The sequence below is a fragment of the Giraffa tippelskirchi genome, chromosome 6 (genome assembly GCF_054371585.1).
Source record: "Giraffa tippelskirchi isolate mGirTip1 chromosome 6, T2T-mGirTip1v1.2.pri, whole genome shotgun sequence".
NCBI classification, from domain to species: Eukaryota; Metazoa; Chordata; class Mammalia; order Artiodactyla; family Giraffidae; genus Giraffa; species Giraffa tippelskirchi.
In genome coordinates, this window is record NC_137280.1 from 53,621,102 (window position 1) to 53,640,404 (window position 19,303).

Here is a 19,303-nt window from a genome sequence, read left to right on the forward strand (position 1 = left end):
CCGATGTGAAGAACTGACTCATTGGAAAAGGCCCTGATGCTGGAACAGATTGAGGACAGGAAGAGAAGGGGGTGACAGAGGATGAGAGGAAGGATCCCTGCCTTCACGCGGCCCAGATGTCGCCCATAGCGACCACACCGCCAGCTCTCTCTCTCTCAGAAAATATTCAAGAGGTGTGAGAGTTCTTGATTAGAAAGGTGGGAAACCACAATATTTGAACTATAATTTTACAAAAGAACATATCCACCTTTATGGCTCTCTTATCAACAGAGCTTATGTGAGTAGTGAAACCAAACTCAAAGGCAGGAGGATTAATGTCACATGGCAGCCCTGGGTAGTTTTGAACAAAGACCCAGATAATGAGCAATGACTGGTCACAGGATGAGGGCAGCGGTGGGAGTGAGTATGACCCCAAGAGAAGCCAAGCTTGGAGCCAGATTCAACATGATGCAGAAAGGAAGGGACAAAGTCTGGAGTCAGTGTCAGGACTTCCAGGCCTCCAGAGGTCTTCTCCAGGCAGGATTGTGACTACATAAAAGTGAAAGTGTTAGTTGCTAAGTCATGTCCGACTCTATGCGACCCCCTGGACTGTAGCCCGCCAGGCTCCTCTGTCCTTGGGGAGTCTCCAAGTAAGAATACTGGAGTGGGTTGCCATGCCTTCCTCCAGGGGATCTTCTCAACCCAGGGATCAAACTTGGGTCTCCTGCATTACAGGCAGATTCTTTGCCGTTTGAGCCACCAGGGAAGCCCCCAAAATACCAGAGTGTGACTATATATACAAGCTCCAATTAGGAAAAAAGAAGATAAAGCAATTGCACTGACTTGGAGACTGGGCGGAGTGTGCGGAGGTCCTGAATAGGCAGGACCACCCAACAATAGAAAATGAGAACACGTGGTGCTAGAACAGAGTCTTGCTGTCCTCTGCCCTGCGAACCAAAGGATGTATCCACAGAAATCCAGTTTCAGAAGGTTGGTCACTCCTGAGATCGGACAGCAGGGCCCCCTCACTGGCCCTTCTGAGATGCAGAGACCCGGTAATGAATACTAGCCTGGTAACTTGGAGTCACAGGCCCTTTCCAGCTGCGTGGCTTTGGGTGAATGACTTAACCTTTCTGACACTGCTTTTTCACCTCCGTGTGGGATAATATTAATACCTCCCTGGCATTACTGTCACACAAGTCAACAATGATGACTTAAAAGTCTTTTGTTCTACAAGTATGTGTGTATGCAGGCTCAGTCGTGTCTGACTCTGCCACCTCAAGGACTGTAGTCCTCCAGACTCCTCTGTCTATGGGATTCTCCAGACAAGAATACTGGAGAGGGTTGCCATTTCCTTCTCCAGGTGCTTACCCTATAGATAAAACTTAATAAGTGGTTATTGTCTCTGTTAAAAGGTTACTTGATGTAGAATTACGCCATAAAAAGATAAGATCAACAGTAACTTAAATCTTTTGTTTAAATAATGCAGATAATGGTGAAGCTGGAAGATAAGAACATAATGTTTTGCGGTCGAGAAGGGTTTCCCAAGTCTATCAAACCACACTGTAAGTTTATTATGCTGTCAGCATTGCACTGACTTTTGCATCATGAAACAAATGAGTCATTCCCAGTCTGCCAAATGCTTCCCAGAACCAGAAATTTATTTGATCCCAGTTGCAATTTTGGAAGGAAATAGTTAAATCCCTCTGAATTCCTTTTATCATCTGGAAAGCAAGTGGGCAAAGACAATACATCTACAAGATTTTCAGATCCATTAGAAATGTCAGAAGACAGTCAATTATCCATTGAAAAATAAATGTATAACCAGTGAGGTGCACTTATAAAGACAGATCTGAAGCAAGAGATTTTTACATAAAAAATTAAACATTACTAGTTGAGGGCTGTTGTTAGCAAACTTAGAATTTAGTAAGAAGTTGTTAGACCAGATTTGCTCATTCAGAAGTAACTATAGTAAATTATAAACACCTCAGTTAGTGGTTTGTTAGGTAATATTTTTGACATATTTTCCTTAGAAGCTGTTGAAAACAAACAAAAAAAGAGAACAAAGCATTTAGCATGATGATCCACTGAGGCACACTGGCAAGTCCCTTCTCCAGCTGACTTCCCTTTATCTGGAAAGTTCAGAGGGCATGAAGTAAATTATTTTTTCAACATGTGTGCTTTTTATTGTTCTGAGATATAGTCAGTTTCCAGTAAACTCTTTGTATATCAGCCTTAAAACATTGTGAAACACTACTAAAAACACACTTACTCTACTCTGATGCCCCTTCAACTCATTTTGTCCTCACATCAGTCCTCTGGGGTAGGGACTACTAGCATTCATCTTTCACAGATGTGGAGACAACGATGTGAAGCTGGGAGTGAGTCTCCTAGACTTTTCCTGGCAGAGCTATGCTTCAGCCCTGGAAGTCTGGGTCTAAACTCTGCCCTGAGGCTGGTCAAGGCTGCCTTGGTTCCATCTTAAAGATGAATACCTTTTCCTCTTTGGGAGCTCCACCCCTGACCAAACTTTATTTATTTATTTTTGGACCTCAAGGGCACAGAACTGACTTTACCAAACAGCAGATTTTTGTCATATGTTTCCACAAGCACTTCTTCTGTTTGATCATATGTTGCTTTCTTCCTTCCCGTCTACACCCGAATGTATTTAACATGCCTTTCTCCAATTCATCCTCCGTGTGTTTATGACAATGCATGTAACTGTAGATCCTCAAAAACTGTCAGGATATTTGTGTGTGTGCTTTCAAAAATTACATCAATTGCATTGTGCATGGATCTCCTTGCTGATGGTATGTTGTAGTAGACTCTTGGGGGGAAATAACTATTTTTCAAAAGTCAAGTTAAGAAAGTGTCAAATTATTGTACTGATTCATAAATATATCACTGTAATTTGTAGTAGATACATGAGTAAATTTACCAATATATTTTTAAACCTCAATTTAAAATATCTTTCAAATTAGAAGTTATAGAATATTTCATATGTTCTAAAGTAGTTTATCTGTTTTTCCTATTTTCTTATTGTTTAGCTTCTATCCTCTTAATGTTTAGCTCTTATTGTTTTACCTTTCATATTTAGAAACTATAAATTTTGAATGATTTTTTGAGGTAGGAATCCAGCTTTATTTTGATATTATATATCATCTGTTGTTACTAACACCATCTGCTTAATAATCCATATTTTCCCTGATAGTTTACAATGACATATCTAACATGTGCCATGTTTCCAAGTCTGTTTCTGGGATCACAATCTTGTTCCACTTTTCTATATGTTCTTGTGCTGAACTAACCTTACTCTTATTTCTGAAAAGATTTCTTAATTATTTGAGGACATTTATTATTTTATATAATTTAAAATGGGGCTTCCCACATGGAGCTAAAGTGGTAAAGAATCCGCCTGCCAATGCAGGAGGCTCAGATTTTATCCCTGGGTTGGGAAGATACCCTGGAGAAGCAAATGGCAATCCACTTCAGTATTCTTGCATGGGAAGTCCCATGGACAGAGGAGCCTGGTGGGCTGTAGTTCATGGGGTCGCAAAGACTCAGACACGACTCAGCATGTACGCACAGATATATATGTTAGCCATTGGTGACTTAGATAATTGTGAAATTAAGTTTCTAGTCACTCATGTTTTATTGCACATGGCTTCCTCCTCTTTTTGAAGAACTCTGCCAAGAGTCCTCTCAGAGTCTCGGTGTGATTAACTGTGTGAAGCTTAGTACATCTGATAAAATCTTCATTTTGTCCTCACTTTAGATAAGAGTTTAGCTCTCTGTCTTCTGTTTTGAAACTATTGCTCTGTTCTTTCTTCCATCCAGCGTTACTGTTGTGAAATCTGATGCCCCTTTGAAGTACTCTCCTGTTCCCTTCCAGAAGACTGTAGAAGGCTCTCTGTCATTGATTTCGTTGAACATTACCCTAATGGGTCTGGCAGTTGAGGTTTTCTTATCTCTCCTGTTCGGCATTCTTTGTTTGAATCTGGGAAATTTTAAGGAAATGTTTTCTCATATATCCCCCGTCCCCCTGCCCAGATCACTTGTTAATTCTTTTGTTTTGTGACTCCTGCTAGGTACCTAGTGACACTTGTACTTTTACCCTTATCTTTAGAGGTTTCCCTCCTTCTTTCTATCCCTTAATCCTTTTCTGACACCTAAGACTTCCTCAGCTGTACCTCCCAGCATGGTATAGTATGCTGCTTTCTGAGTATCGTCTATTATTCAACTCATTGATCATGTTCTTTATTCCAGTGGTTGCGTTCTTCACAGCAATACCCCCAACTGAACATTGTTACTTTGAGCACTTGTCTCATGTTTCCAGTATCCTTCTTAGATCCCTGAGGATCTGTATCTGTGCTTACCTGAAATTCCTGTTCCAGCTGGTCAATTTATTCAGTGACCCTTGCCAGGTTTACTTTCTTGCTCTTCAAAGTGCTGCCGCTTCTCAATTATTATTATTTTTTCCCTGTGAGTTCTTATTCCCCTTGGAATTCTCTGTTACCCAGGGCCAGTGATATGGGTCTGGGAAAAAGGAAAACATCTGAAATCCTAGCTTGCTCTTTTTCCTAGGAGGTTTGGATTTGGGGCGTGGGGTCTCAGGACAAAGGCCTCCTTGGATTGCAATCTAAACTCCACCACTCCCCATTTCCTCTCCTCCTCCTCTGATGACCCTTTTTCCTAGAGAAACCCTGGTAGCTCTCCACGTACTGCTCTTCTGCATGAGGTCATCCTCTGATAACTTCTTAATCCACACAGTGGTGTTAGAGGGATGGAGGGAGGAGAGGATTCCAGGGGCGACCATTGCTATGAACATTGATATATTCAGACATTAATTAACCTCCTTGACCAGGGATCGAACCTGTGCCCCCTGCACTGAAAGGCAAAGTCTTAACCACTGGACCACCAGGGAAGTCCCTTAACCACCTCATTTTTGTGTTCTCTCCAGAGTGGCTTCAGAAGAAGATGCCAGCAGCTCACACAAGCTTACTGTCTTCTCTGGCACTAAAAATTCTGTTGAATTTAGGAGAAAATTCCTGAGATAGCACTTCTCATTTTATACATTTATTTGTTTATTTTCGAGAAAAATGACAGCAGTGTTAGCACTAGTGAGATCCAGAGATTTATTGAAGTTCAACGCCGACACTAGCAGTTCACATCTATATTTCTCTGGGCCTTTAACTTCTCTGAGTTTCAGTTTGCTCATCTGCAAGTTGGATAAAACAACATTAATACACTTTTATTCACCAGACACTCTGCGTCAGGCACTTATATGAGGCCTAGATGACTTCATAAGACAGCTGGGAGAATCAAAGGAGATAAAATGCCAAATAACTAGATCAGCAGAACATATTCTGTTGAAGTGTGAAAACTGCATAGAACTTAAGGAGTTGGTCTGTGGAGTGAGAAAGAGGTGTGTTTAAATCATGTCACTAAATTCTCTAATTTTTGAGCACGTTCCCTAGTGTATCTGGGTATTAGTTTCTTAAACTGTCAAGTGGAGGTAATGCCCACATCAAAAGATTGCTGTGGATTTAAATGAGATAATCTCATGACACACTTAGTGGTTACCCAATGCCTGACTTCTCTGATGCGTTCAATAAACACTGGCTGTCATTTGTCTGATATTGGCTCCTTCCTGGAGTGGCCATGCTGCAAAAACTTAATCACTTCTCAAAGGAAGTTAAATGGTCATTGACCTTAAATAGCTTGATGTTGCAGGATCTAAATGTAGTAGGTTCTTTATTAAATATCGAATAACTATAATCACTCTTTTTGGCAAAAAAGCATCTCTCAAATTCTTGAGCTATCTGGCTCAACATCGTGATCTCTGAAACAATGGGTAAAGCTTTTTGAATCACTGCCCAAGATCTTGATCTTGAGGGACATTGCAGGATGTTGAAAAATGAAATGCTATGAATAATGGCAGTTCAAAACTTAAAGAAAAACATGTGTGGTCTGGATTAGTCAATGGGGGGGGGTGGTGTGAGTGGAAATAAAGACAGGGGTTCAAAATTGAAGAGCAGAAATAAGACACTGGGTCAATGATTTCAATGATCCTGGTGTGGATTATAATTGAAGGTGTAGAAATGGAGAGTCATATTTCAGAACAGCACTAATTTTTCTGTCCTGTACAGCAGCGACTGGCCACGTGTGGTTACTAAACATTTGAAATATGGTTAGCATGATGGAGCCGAACCTAAAGTTTATTTGATTTTAATTGATTTCAGTTGAAATTGAAATAGTCAAATGGAGCTGGTGGCTACTGTATTGAGCAGTGCAATGCTAGAAAAGGGAACTGGCCAAAAAAAAAAATGATGTCAGATTAAAAATGGGTAATGAAGGAGAGAGAAAGATAGGTGTTCACAAAGGCCCTCAGGGGAAGACTTCAGGGAGCCGGGGGATATGAGTATCTTTTGTTTCCTTCAGGATCCTTTAGAGAACCATCTGTCATCACCACATTCAAAGCTGTAGGCATCTTTAACCTTGTCATCACCCTGCAATGCCTGTTAACATGTTCCCAGGTCATAAGCATATCTCTGTGCTCAGAGCTCAGGGGACAGAGTTCTCCTAAGGCCAGGAGAGCAGCACTGATGCCAGGGTGAGGAGACTAGCATCCACAGCATCACAGCATTTCCTTCTGGACACCCAGCACTTGCCACCCCATATGCTGGAGTGCAAAGGGCAGAAAGCGGCCTTGTGAGATGGCGATACAATCTCCCCGGACTTAGTCATAGAGAGCCAGAGCCTGTAATTTACTAAAAAAAGGAATTTTAGCTCAATTTCTTGTGTGTTTGGGCAGGATATATATTTAGATATGGGATGTACTTTGTGTGTGTGTGGTTAAGAACACATAGCTCAGTGCTAGAGATAATATAACTTTTTGCACAGCAAGTTTAAAGAAAGGAAAAGAGGTACTTGCTCTTGCAGAATAAAAGATTTGAAGATGAACCCATACTTGTTTGGCCCTGTGACTTCTCAGCCTTTTCCTGCTTATCTGGTGCAGTCTTGACCTTTACTTTCCTGGGTTGAAACAGCAAGGCAAGGATTTTCCCAGGAGCACTTGGGAGCTCACCTGAGTCCCCACCACCGCTTCAGCATCTATATAGTGGGGAGATGTTCTCTAGGCAGCAGATGAGTAGTTGGTTGGTCAGTTATTCCCAGGCAGTTCTGACTGCACTAGAGAAAGCAGCAAATGTTGGCTAGAGAGAGATCAACCTCGTAGAGGGAGAATCTTCCTTCCCGGTCAAAAGAAAACCTCCCCAGGCAAAAGCTGAGAGCAGGAGAACCCGACAAGAGGGTGTAAGTGGGGCTGCTTTGATTGCTAAGACTCATCACCACATGGTAACAGCTTCCGATAGTCAGAACATTTCTGTGGTTTTAGGAAGACATAGCTGTCTTCTGTGGTCATGGTAAAAAGCATTTTATCCCATCCCTTGAAGGGTGCTCAGCTACTTACAATATATCATGAAACCAAATGTTGCAGTTTATTGAAACATGAAAAGCTGTGATTGGATGTATTGATATTATTGGCCTAAACCCTAAATTAATATAAAGTTCACAAAGAAAGTCTCAAAGGGTCACCAAACACATGATGCAAAGCAAGTTAACTCTGACCCTCATGTTTGGTCTGCTCCACAGAGTATCTTTCAAGATTCTTTTTTTTTTTTTTTTTTGATGCTGACCATTTTAAAAGGTCTATTGAATTTGTTACAACATAGCTTCTGTTTTATGTTTTGGTTTTTTGACAGGTGGCATGTGGGGTCATAGCTCCTGTCCCAGGGGTCAGACCTGTACCCCTGGAACTGCAAGTGTGGAGTCTTAACCACTGGGCTGCCAGGGAAATCCCTAGAATATCTTTTAACAAGTATAGATTTTAGGTCTGTGGAGCTCAACAGCTGCCCACAGAGATTTACTGCTATGTTTTTTTAAAACTGAAAAACGTCCCCTCTTTCATGAATCCATCTTGGCCACATTCTATGATGAGAGTTTATTGGAGTGAGTCTTTTGGACTCACTTTGCGTGTATGGCTTTGGAACACCGCAGTGCCCTTGTTACTGTGAGTTAGCACTTGCCTGGATGGCTCCACTGTCTCCTGCTCACTCACTGATGCTGGAATCAGATGCCCTTTGAGGACAGACGCTGCTGCTGTCATCTGTCATCACTCAGATCCAGGATTCGAGGGCATTCTTGGAAGCTGCTGACTGATGTGCCCCTGGTCCCTAAGCCTTGGGAAGGCGGAGGTGTGGCCATCACTGATGGTTGATGTGCAGCCTTCAACAGTCTGCTTCAGGAAAAGATGTGAGGCGAACAATCTGTTCTTTCTTTCCAAAAGGCAGTGTTCAGCACACCCTTTGATTTACTTTGCAGTTGACAGGACACTACAATGATAAAGCAATTTCTTAGAAGAGATTCTTCTACTTCTAATCAAAATCTGCTTTTGGCTACCAACCTGCCTGTCCTTTCGGGTCCCCAAACATCCACTCTCAACTTGCTTCTCTTGTGTTTCCACCCAGAGAACCATCTGCTTCTAGCGAGGAACAGAACAAAACAAAGTAAACAAGATGCTCCAAAGGCCCTGGCAAAGGGTAGGTCAGGTTGATGTCTATGTTTATAGGCTGATTTTCCTCCTCCCTGCCTGCATTCTCTACCTCCCTCTCTATATATATCTCTGTTTCTTTCCTCCTACTTTTTTTTTTTTTTTTTCTGTCTAGAAAGAGACATTACAATAGAGGCTAAATCCATGTTCTCCTGATTGTTTAAAAGAGAAAGTGACCACTGGGGAAATGACGAGGGGTCAGAATTTCCCGATTCATATCCAGGAGCCCTCAGCTCATTCATTCTGACTCTCCTTCTGCAGCCCTTCCAGAGTGACAGGGAGGAGGGTGAAATGAAAGAGGATTTTTACCAAGTGCTTTGAAAAGAAAAGGGAACCCTATATGCGAGACAGAATAAGAGACACAGATGCATGGAACAATTTTATGGACTCTGAGGGAGAAGGTGAGGGTGGGACATTCTGGGACAATAGCATTGAAACATGTATATTATCATATGTGAAACAGAACACCATTCCGTGTTCGATGCATGAGACAAGGGCTCAGGGCCGGGGCAATGGGATGACCCAGAGGGATGGGATGGGGAGGGAGGTGGATGGGGGGTCCAGGAAGGGGAACACATGTAAACCCATGGCTGATTCATGTCAATGTATGGCAAAAACTATTACAATATTGTAAAGTAATTAGCCCCCAACTAAAATAAATAAATTTATAAAATAAAAAAAAAAAAGAAAAGAAAAGGGAGAGCAAGAGCTGGAAAGGAAGCTCATGAGGGTAGGGGTGTGTGTGTGTGTGTGTGTGTGTGTGTGTGTGTGTGTGTGTGTGTGTGTGTGTGTGTGTGTGTGTTGGGGGAACAGGCTAAGAGCTCAGAAAATGCAGTGACATAAATCAGGCTTGTGCTGAGTTTCCTGCTTTTTTATTGGGTTGTTCCCTGTGGTGCTTTCACTAAAACTGCTTCCTCTTTCTCTGCACTCATTTTGTTCCCAGTCCAGAGGGTCTTGGATGATGTTGGTGAGATGCCAAACATCTGGGTTTGAGAGAGAGAGAGAGAGATCTCCACAGTTAAGTGACTTCGTCTTCTCCTGCCCCTGGGATGCTCTGCTCTGTGTTCCAGAGGTCTGATGACTGTTCACTGCTGGGTATCTATTGATCATGTGGGAACCAGGCCTGATGCTCATCTGTGCACCTCAGAGATAAATAAGAGGTAATAAAGTTTATGATATTTTTTCATAATAACTGGAGTTGTCATGGTGACTCTTTGTAACCCTCTAGACTACAGGTAGCAAGGCTTCTCTGTCCATGGAGTTTTCCAGGCAAGAATACTGGAGTGGGTTGCCATTCCCTTCTTCAGGGGATCTTCCTGATCCAGGGATCCAACCCTCATCTCTTGCGTCCCCTGCACTGGCAGGCAGGTTCTTTACCACTGAGCCACCTGGGAAGCCCTATCATGGTGACACCATAATATTTTAACATTTTGTATATAAGCTTTACATGTATCATTTTTAGAAGGCCCATGTTACAGTGTCACTTTGTGCCAGTCTTTGAGATAAGTGCTTTACACACATGAGCTCATTTAATCCTCATAATAACCCCAATAGGTAATTGGTGTAGTCATTCTCATTGTACAGTTGAGAAAACTGAGGTTCATAGGAGCTACATGAATTGCTAGAAAATAGTATAACTGATCTTTAGATCTTAGTCTTCCTGGCTTTAGAATCCTGAGCACTGATTTTTTTTTTTTGATATTTCAGTTGATAATTGTAAATACTAATATGGAGAATGAAACTAACAAGTGAAGCAGTGAGAACCCCTACTTTGTTCATTTGAGGATGTTTAATTAAAATATTGTTTTCATTTTCTGCAACCTTTCTCCACCTATATGATCTCTTCAGTAGCTAACAAAAGAGAGACATAAGCTATTTTTTTTTTTCAAGGAGAAAATCTTAAAACATTCAATAAATATGAGGCTCCGTACTTGCTACAAATAACTTAGAGAAAAAGTAAGGCATTAGATTAAAATGCATTGATGATAATTGTGAAAATGTTCCTTGAATCAGCCACACGTCTTCCTTCTAAATTCTAAAAGACTGAATATAATTACTATCAATTGCTTAATATTTCTTATGTATAACTTCAATTATTATAATATTTATTGCTATGGAACAAACTACTCCAAAATTTAGTCATAATGCAACAACTACTGTTCAATATCTCACAGCTTTTGTGAGTTAAACATTCAGAAATAGCTCAGTTGACTTGGTCTTCTGTTTCATATGACATTGTCTCCGGTCACCCAACAATTGTCAGCTGATGTTGGGGGTGGCTTTGAGCTGTCCAATTACATATGTGCATATAATTTCAAGTTTTCTAATAGCCACATTTAAGAAGTTTAAATAAGTAGAATTAACTTTAGTAGCGTGTTTTATTTTAATCTAATCAATCAAAATATTATTATTTAAGCATCTAATCAATATACAAATTTTAATGAGATACTTTTGGTATGTTTTTTGAAATCCGATGTGCATTTTATCTTACAGTGCATCTCAGTTTGGACTGTTGACACTCGTGGATGGTGGCTGCCATGCTGGCTCGCACAGGTTGCTGGAGACACCGTGATACCTTTGCTCTCATGCGAACCACCTTGCTGGAATTGTCTGGAATGCTAGGCTCACTGAGCTTCTCTGCTTCTCTGAGTATTCTCCAGAATTTCCCATGGGTTTTCTCCTGCAGGTAATCAGTCTTCTTACAAGGCAGCTCAAGTTTCCAAGAGTTGGAGGCAGAAGTTGTGAGCTCTTTTAAAGGATGAGTCCTAAACTGGCATAGCATCACCTGGGTGCAAGGGGAAAGAAACTGTCCCATCTCTCAATGGAAGACTCATCAAGGAACTTACAGCTGTCTTTAATATGCCAGGGAGCATTTATTAATGTTTCTCAAAGTGTTATACAGTCAACTCACATAATTTAAAACCTCTTTATATACATTTTTAGGATACCGAAACCCAGTGTATAATGGAAGTGGAGAAATAGTTACATATATTTTGTAGACCCAGAATTATAAGAATATATCAATTATCATAGATGTTTAGAGTCATATATAAACTTTTAGAAAGGATACTTTATCATTTGTGATTTACTTCCTATTAGATTCTTGATTAAACAATACAACATCTAATATCAAAACTGTTCCTACAGGAAAATAAAAACCATTTTTCTTGTTCCACTCGTTTCTAATGCTGCCATTATACCATGGTGAAAAGCAGGGGGTGCCTATTTTAATTTGACAGTTATGACAAAAGCATTATAAATCTTTACCTTATTTCTCTTTGGACATTTATTTTAGTAATTGCTCAGCCGTGGGCTCTAATGTTCTGAATAATTGTTCTGTCAACCATTCTAAACCTTGTTTGGATGAATATGTAACAAGTTGGAGATCGTTATTTGTTTTCAAATAACCTGCTGCAAATACAAAAGTGGTGACTATAGAAATTAAAAAACAAAGAGAAACATTGGGCTTATTTCTCTTTTTAAAAAAAATTTTCCAGATACTTGGCTAGGTCAGATGAAATCTCATGTATATTGAAATCAATAATTTATGAGCACTAACTACAGAGAAAGAAATTAAGACAAGGAAATAAGGAATTCAGTGAACTGCTGTCTCTGGGTAATAAGAGTGATTCTGAAATGTATCAGTTTTGTCACTAAGCTAGAAAACAGCGGTTGTGCTGGACTATTTTAGCACTGCCATCAAAAGTCCTTGACTGTCCCTGTAAGGGGTCGGTCTCTGTGACTAGTCACAAAATTCACCTAAACTCATTGTTTTTGATAATGACAAGCCTCTGCTTTTGGACTTATCTATGCTCTGCTGAGCAAGAGCTGAGATTAGTGATTTTATCAGGTGTAGCAGAGATCTGTAATGGATCAACCAAGAGATAGACCATTATGTGAACTGAAGTCGAATCCCCTGCCACAGCAGGCAAGGTGGATTTACCAGGTCTATCAATCTTCAGATTTAACAATGTGTCTGAAAACACGTGGTAATTGAAAACATAATCACTAAAACTGGAGAGAAATTATGTTTTCAGTTCAGATCTTCCCTGGATTATGCAGAAGATGCCAACGTGTAAGTTTGCACACAAACCAGACAGTTTATTCAGTGTGATTTGGTGATTCAGTCATTTCAGTTCTCCCACATGGAACGGCAGAATCTCCTATAATAGAATTTAATGTGGAGTTTGGAGGGCACGGTGATCAATAAATTTGCTCTTGGCTGGTAAGGCAATAAGTGTCTTGCTCAAATTCACCTTCTCAAAAGTTCTGAATTGAATTAGAGCTCTTATTCACGGTGTACTCTGAATAAGTGAGATGTCAGGTTAAAATTAATCTTGAAACTTCAGACCCAAGAAACAAATAAGATGGATGAATCACATTAAAAGTCACTGGGATTTATGCAATCAACCTACTTATTGCTGTCTTCCTATATTCTGTCCTTCGGTTTTATACATATTGCCAAAGACTATTCAGTAGAAGGAAAGTGGTCTAACATGTATAAAAAATGAAAATTTTAAAATCCACTTATAAAATCCATCATTATGTGCTAGAGATACTGTGTAAGGCAATGTACCTATATGTTCCTATTTGTGCTGGTGGGACCATCACAGGAACTGTGCCTGGAATTGGACTCTCTTTCCTTTCTCCTCCCTGCTTCTTCCCCTCTTGCGCTGGGTTCTTCTGGTTCATAGACCACTTATAGACAAAGCCTTGTCTCGAGATATGTATTAATATCTGGGGACCCTGATATAAGACTCCAAAGATCCTTTTGACATCTCTCATTGTGTGGCAGTTATGTGTTTGGAAGAGAAGAGTCCTTCCATCCATCTGCCCCAGGGACTGACACAGGAGAAGGCAAGACCCAGTCAATCACTTTATAAAAACCATCTTTCATGCTTTTATGCTACCCCTGTTGCTGCTGCTAAGTCACTTCAGTCATGTCCGACTCTGTGCGACCCCATAGACTGCAGCCCACCAGGCTCCATCGTCCCTGGGATTCTCCAGGCAAGAACACTGGAGTGGGTTGCCATTTCCTTCTCCAATGCATGAAAGTGAAGTTGCTCAGTCGTGTCTGACTCTTCACGACTCCATGGACTGCAGCCTACCAGGCTCCTCCATCCATGGGGTTTTCCAGGCAAGAGTACTGGAGTGGGTTGCCATTGCCTTCTCCAATGCTTCCCCTACTTGGTTAAAAATAACTCAGCAATCCAGTCTGAACTAAGTTTTCCCACTGTTTTCCATTTTCTGCCCATCCCCAACAATATTTAATAATGCTTTCAGAAAGTTCATCTATTTCTGCTTGTATGTTTTGCAAATGGGTTTTACTTTGCCATACTTTTGGAAAATAATTCTCTCTAGATAATCAAGTTAATGAATGAATTTCAGTATAAAATATGACCAGAATGCTTAAGTACTCAGAAAACTAAGTATAATGAATGACTTTATAGAGCTATACAACTAATCAAATTTTCATAAAAATGTGAGTGTAGAGAACACTAATTGGGGGCAGATAACTTTCAGGTTAACTTTCTATAATATTGTAACAATTCTTCCGTAGTGATAATTCTTGATAAACATGAGCATTGCACTTTAAAATCCTTCTCCTAAACTAGTAGGTCTTTTTCTACTTGTCTCTCTGCATCTTCATCAGAGGAAATAAGAGCTTATTAAATATTATAAAATTATGGCAAAGTTTGTTTGCTCTTTGGAGGGGAGATCTATGAATATACAAGTATATAAAACCCCACGGATTTATTATGGAGGAAACTGTGAAATTTACAGGACTCTGATTCTAATTCTGAACTGAAAAATAAAAGGAAATAAAAGTCTCAGGGCCAAAGAGGGGGAGATTTTTCCTTTTGGTAAATTGGGGTTTGGAGAACTTTCTGGATGGCCCGATTGGGACCTCTCCATGCTTCTCTGGCTTCTTTCTTTCCTCTGCCTCTCTGACAGCTCCAAAGTCCTTAGAGGGTGGCTTCTAATTACACCTCACTTCTGTTTTGTTTTCGTCTTTCCTGGAGGGATGAGTGAGAAGGTGAAGACTGCAGAATGCAGGGCATAGAGCACTGGCAGCATTTATTTGCGTGTGTGAGTCACTTTGGAAAGAGAGTCTAAAATGGGAAGAGATGTGTTATAAATGAGAATCTTTCTGAGCCTGGATATTTTTAACTAGTAAAATGGGGTAACATAATCTTCCCTCCTATCTTACTGTTGTGTGAAAATTGTATAAATCTTAATTATTTTGAATTGGTTGGTGGTGTTTTCCATGTCTACTACATCCTTCTGCTTTGCTGTATATTGATTCTATTAATTTTTGAGAGTTTGTCATTGAAACTCCAACTAAAAATCCTAATTTATCCACTTAAAAAATAATTGTAACATGTAGTGGAACTGTATGTAACTTTGTTCTGTATTTTCCAAGTCTCCTGTAAACGTGTTATCATACTTTCATAATTTAAAAAATAACATAGAGAAAAAAATCCCCCCCAAGCCATTTTCTTGGATGTAAATAGGTCAAATGTGCAAACAATCTTCACTTGCTGGAGCTCAATTAATGCCTATTTCTTGGTCTGTTTCATGTGCCTACGCCCTTAAACACTACCAAGGGAGAATAAGATGCTTTGGAATTTAGGGGGGAGGTCTGTTAGATTGCCACAAGTGCTCAAAGACTTCACTTTTGTAAAATCTAGGTTGTATGTGAATGCATTAACTCTGCCCAGGCGCCCAGGTGTGCAGTCATGGGGTGAATCAACTTGGAGGCAACTGTTAAGATTTTGCACTGGGTTAATTCCAGTTCGGCATATGAGGGCCAGTAGCTGCCAGAGGAGCCGCTCCTTGAATATTTCATTATGAAACTCTATTTATAAAAAGAATTAAGCTTTATCCCCCCCAACTCCTCTCCATTCTTTCAGGCACCCAGGTATTGTGGCCCCAGGCAGACTCCCCAGCCATGTTTCCTGCCGGAGGACACTTTCTCTGCTGACCTGTGTGTTATCATCACTCACTCTCCACTGGAGACAATCTTCCATAGCTACTTCACCGAGATGTGGACTCCTATGTATTTCTGGAACAGTGATTCCTTCAGAAAAGCTCATTTAAAAAATATTAGAGAATAGCTCTAGCTTGAAAGTAGATTTTCAGCTTGAAATCCATTCCATAAAGGCACATGGTGTTCTAAGGATGCAATTCAGAAGAAGCCACTGGAAGATTTTGTTAATATATCCTAGTCTTTCTTCAAATCCCTGAATTTGTGAATATTCCTTACCACACAATTGAATACTCCACTTTTTTTTTTCTCTATAGATAGAGCTTCACTATATCTAATCCATCATAATCAAAATCAAACAAAAGACAAAGCAGGTATGTGGTATGTTAGAGCAGTGAATAGGTGTTTTCTCGTATGATCAACATCCGTCGTGGCCTTGGCTGATCACTCATGTCTCAGCTCCTCCTGGAGAAATGACATGTGGGTGAAAACCCAGCCCTATAGCCTTGGACAGATCACTTTACCATGCTGTGCCTTGATCCACAATCTAGAGTGTTGGGATGGTCCTGACAAAAGTGTAACATCCAAGCTTGTTATAAGGATGAAATGCATGTACAACACTGAAGAAGTACACTGTAGTATATTCTCCAGAAGCATTAATTACTATTGCTAAACACGTACTTCAAAGATATCATTTCCCATGATTTAACCTTAAGATAATTCAGCTTACGAAAATAGGCTGTTAAATAGGTACTGTTTTGATTCTGAAAAGTTGCATTTTCTTTTTAACCATAATTTACATTTTTTTAATCCTTTTTTTTCTCTCCCCATGCCACATGTAGACTCTTAGTTCCCCAACAAGGGGTCAAACTCGTGACCTCTGCAGTGGAAATGTGGAGTCTTAAACACTGGACCTTCAAGGAAGTCCCTATGCATTTCTCTTTTATTGACTTCCACTTTAATGATGACTTCTCAAGGCCGTTACTTTCACCACATTAAATGCCCACATAAGTTGCAGAAGATAATTCCAAAAAGAAGACACACAAAATTTAATATATCATATCAAATATATCATGAGAGGTATTAACTTGTTATTTTATTTTAAAAATTGAAAAATTATAGGGCAAAACAATACATGCAACTTGTAAGAAAAATAATGAAAATAATAAAAATTATATACAATTTTAAAAGCAAAGGAAAACATTTAGCATGCATTTAAATTCTCTAAGTATTTCCTGAGCTTCAACCAGGGTCTAGAGGAAGGATGCTAGACAGTTGCTATCCTGGAGACTCGGGCAGTGAGAGGCAGACGCATCAAGAAGCACTTGAGTGTAAAGTGACCACTGCTCTAACAGCGACTCGTGGAAATCATTCTGGGACCTGAGTGAAGATGGGGCAGCAGTGGGGGAAGAGATTGTTTACAGAAATAAATGCATTTTTTTAAGGTTAAGCCACAGGAAAGGGTGCCTTCTTATTCAGGGAAATGCAATTTTAAACACGAGGCTATCACTTCACATACATTGGATGGACAAAAGTTAAAAGGAAGACAATACCAAGTGAATGGAAAGATGCCTGGAAATAGAATTCTCATGTGATGCTGGAGGGAGTGAAACTGGTCCAAACACTTAAGGAGCAATTTGGCAATATGCAGTACAACTGCAAATGTACATCCTTATGTCATTCCTAGGATGTCGTTCCTTATGCTGCTAGGTACATTTCCCGGAGAAACACTCAAATATGTGCATAGGAAACAAGAAAATGAATATTCATAGTAGCACTGTTCACAGCAGTGAAAAATGGGATAACCTAAACATCTCTCACTAGCGAGATGAATAGTAATCAATGGTTAGATATTGTTTTATATTCATGCCACAGGTTTTTATACAGCAGGTAAAAGGAATGAAATAGATCTATATTTCCCTCAAAGAAAAAAACGGTAAATGAAGAAATAACTTTCAAAATCAAAATCCATATACAATCATACCATAAAAATTCAGAGTAGAAGCTGACCTTTAGGGAGGGAGGAAAAAGAACAGAAATGGAAGAAAAAGGGAATTTAAATATCATGTGCATTAGTTATCTATTTTATACATAGTAGTGTATTAGTCGATCAATTGTGTCCAACTCTTTGGAACCCTGTTGTAACCTGCCAGACTCCTCTGCCCATGGAATTTTTCAGGCAAGAATACTGGAGTAGGGTGCCATTTCCTTCTCCAGGGGAGCTTCCTAACTGAGGGATTGAACCTGGGTCTCCTGCCTCAAACCCAAGTTTCTTGCATCTCCTGCCTTGGCAGGCAGATTCCTTACCACCAGCACCACCTGGGACCCCCTTATTTCATACACAGTAGTATATATGTATCAATCCCAGTCTCCCAATTCATCCCACTCCCCTTTTTTCCCTTGATGTCCATATGTCTGTTCTCTACACCCATGTCTCTATTCCTGCTTTGCAAATAGGTTCATCTGCATCATTTTTCTAGATTCCAAATGTGTTTGTTTTTCTCTCTCTGACTTACTTTACTCTGTAGGACAGTCTCTAGGTCCAGTATCTATATGGCTGATTCACTTTGCTGTACAGTAGAAAATAACACAACATTGTAGAGCAACTGTATTCTAATAAAAACATTAAAAAATATTTAGTGTGCAGTCTTTGATTCCCTTGTAGGCTGGGCAAGCTCATCCAGGTTGAGGCCCACTGGAATAGAAGCACCCTGAGAAGCAGGCACCAGGAAACAGGAAAGGAGGGTGATAGGAAGGGAGGTGGGCATACCAAAGGCAAGGTTTGCCCTGTTTGGTTTTTACTATCATTAGGCCTGCCTGCCTTCATGGATGCAAAACCTTTGCCCTCTTCACCTTCCTGCCTGTGCTTCTCTCCCGCTCACCCTATTCTCTCCTGATTCCCTGGTAGTTCAGATGGTAAAGAATCTGCCTGCAATGTGGAAGACCTGTGTTTGTTCCCTGGGTCAGGAAGGTCCCCTGGAGAAGGGAATGGCAACCCACTCCAGTATTCTTCCCTGGAGACTCCCACGGGCAGAGGAGCTTGGCGAGCTACAGCCCATGGGCTCACAAAGAGTCTGACACAACTGAGTGACTAACACACAAACTCCTTATTCCAGGATCCCTTCTCATGGCAGCTTTTCAGTATGTTCTCTTTCAGAAACATTGCGGGTGAATCAGTTGCAGAGATGGTCAAGGAGTGATTAAGTATTTTTCTTTATAAAAAAAATAAATCTAATTAAAAGGACATATACCTGTTTGTACTAATTTTTTTGATTTTACATGTTTTATAGACGGGAAATCAGTCCAGAATATTCATAGGAAGGACTCATGCTAAACTAAAGCTCCAATACTTTGGCTACCTGATGTGAAGAAATGTCTCATTGGAAAAGACCCTGATGCTGGGGAAGATTGAAGGCAGGAGGAGAAAGGGATGACAGAGGATGATTTGATTGGATGGCATCACCGACTTGATGGACATGAGTTTGAGCAAGCTCTGGGAGTTGGTGATGGACAGGGAAGCCTGCCATGCTGCAGTCCTTGGGGTCTCAAAGAGTTGGACATGACTGAACGACTGAACTGAACTGAACTGAACTGAACTGAACTGAGAGACTTAGAAAAGAGAGGAAGATGGTTTGGGTGAAGAAGTAAGACGACTCTTTTCTGACAGTACTGGGATAGATGGGTCATTTCATTCATCATTGTTGAAAATGATTCACAAGTGCAAC

At 40.3% G+C, this 19,303-nt stretch overlaps 1 long non-coding RNA gene across 1 annotated transcript; it reads left to right on the forward strand.

Annotated features, from left to right (window-relative positions):
* The first annotated feature begins 435 nt into the window (after positions 1-435).
* On the forward strand, positions 436-11,765 carry LOC145511333 (uncharacterized). The gene is made up of 5 exons (XR_014057808.1): positions 436-1,034; positions 1,469-1,544; positions 8,508-8,579; positions 9,534-9,750; positions 11,084-11,765. It is a non-coding gene; the product is annotated as an uncharacterized LOC145511333 (long non-coding RNA).
* Positions 11,766-19,303: the final 7,538 nt, after the last annotated feature.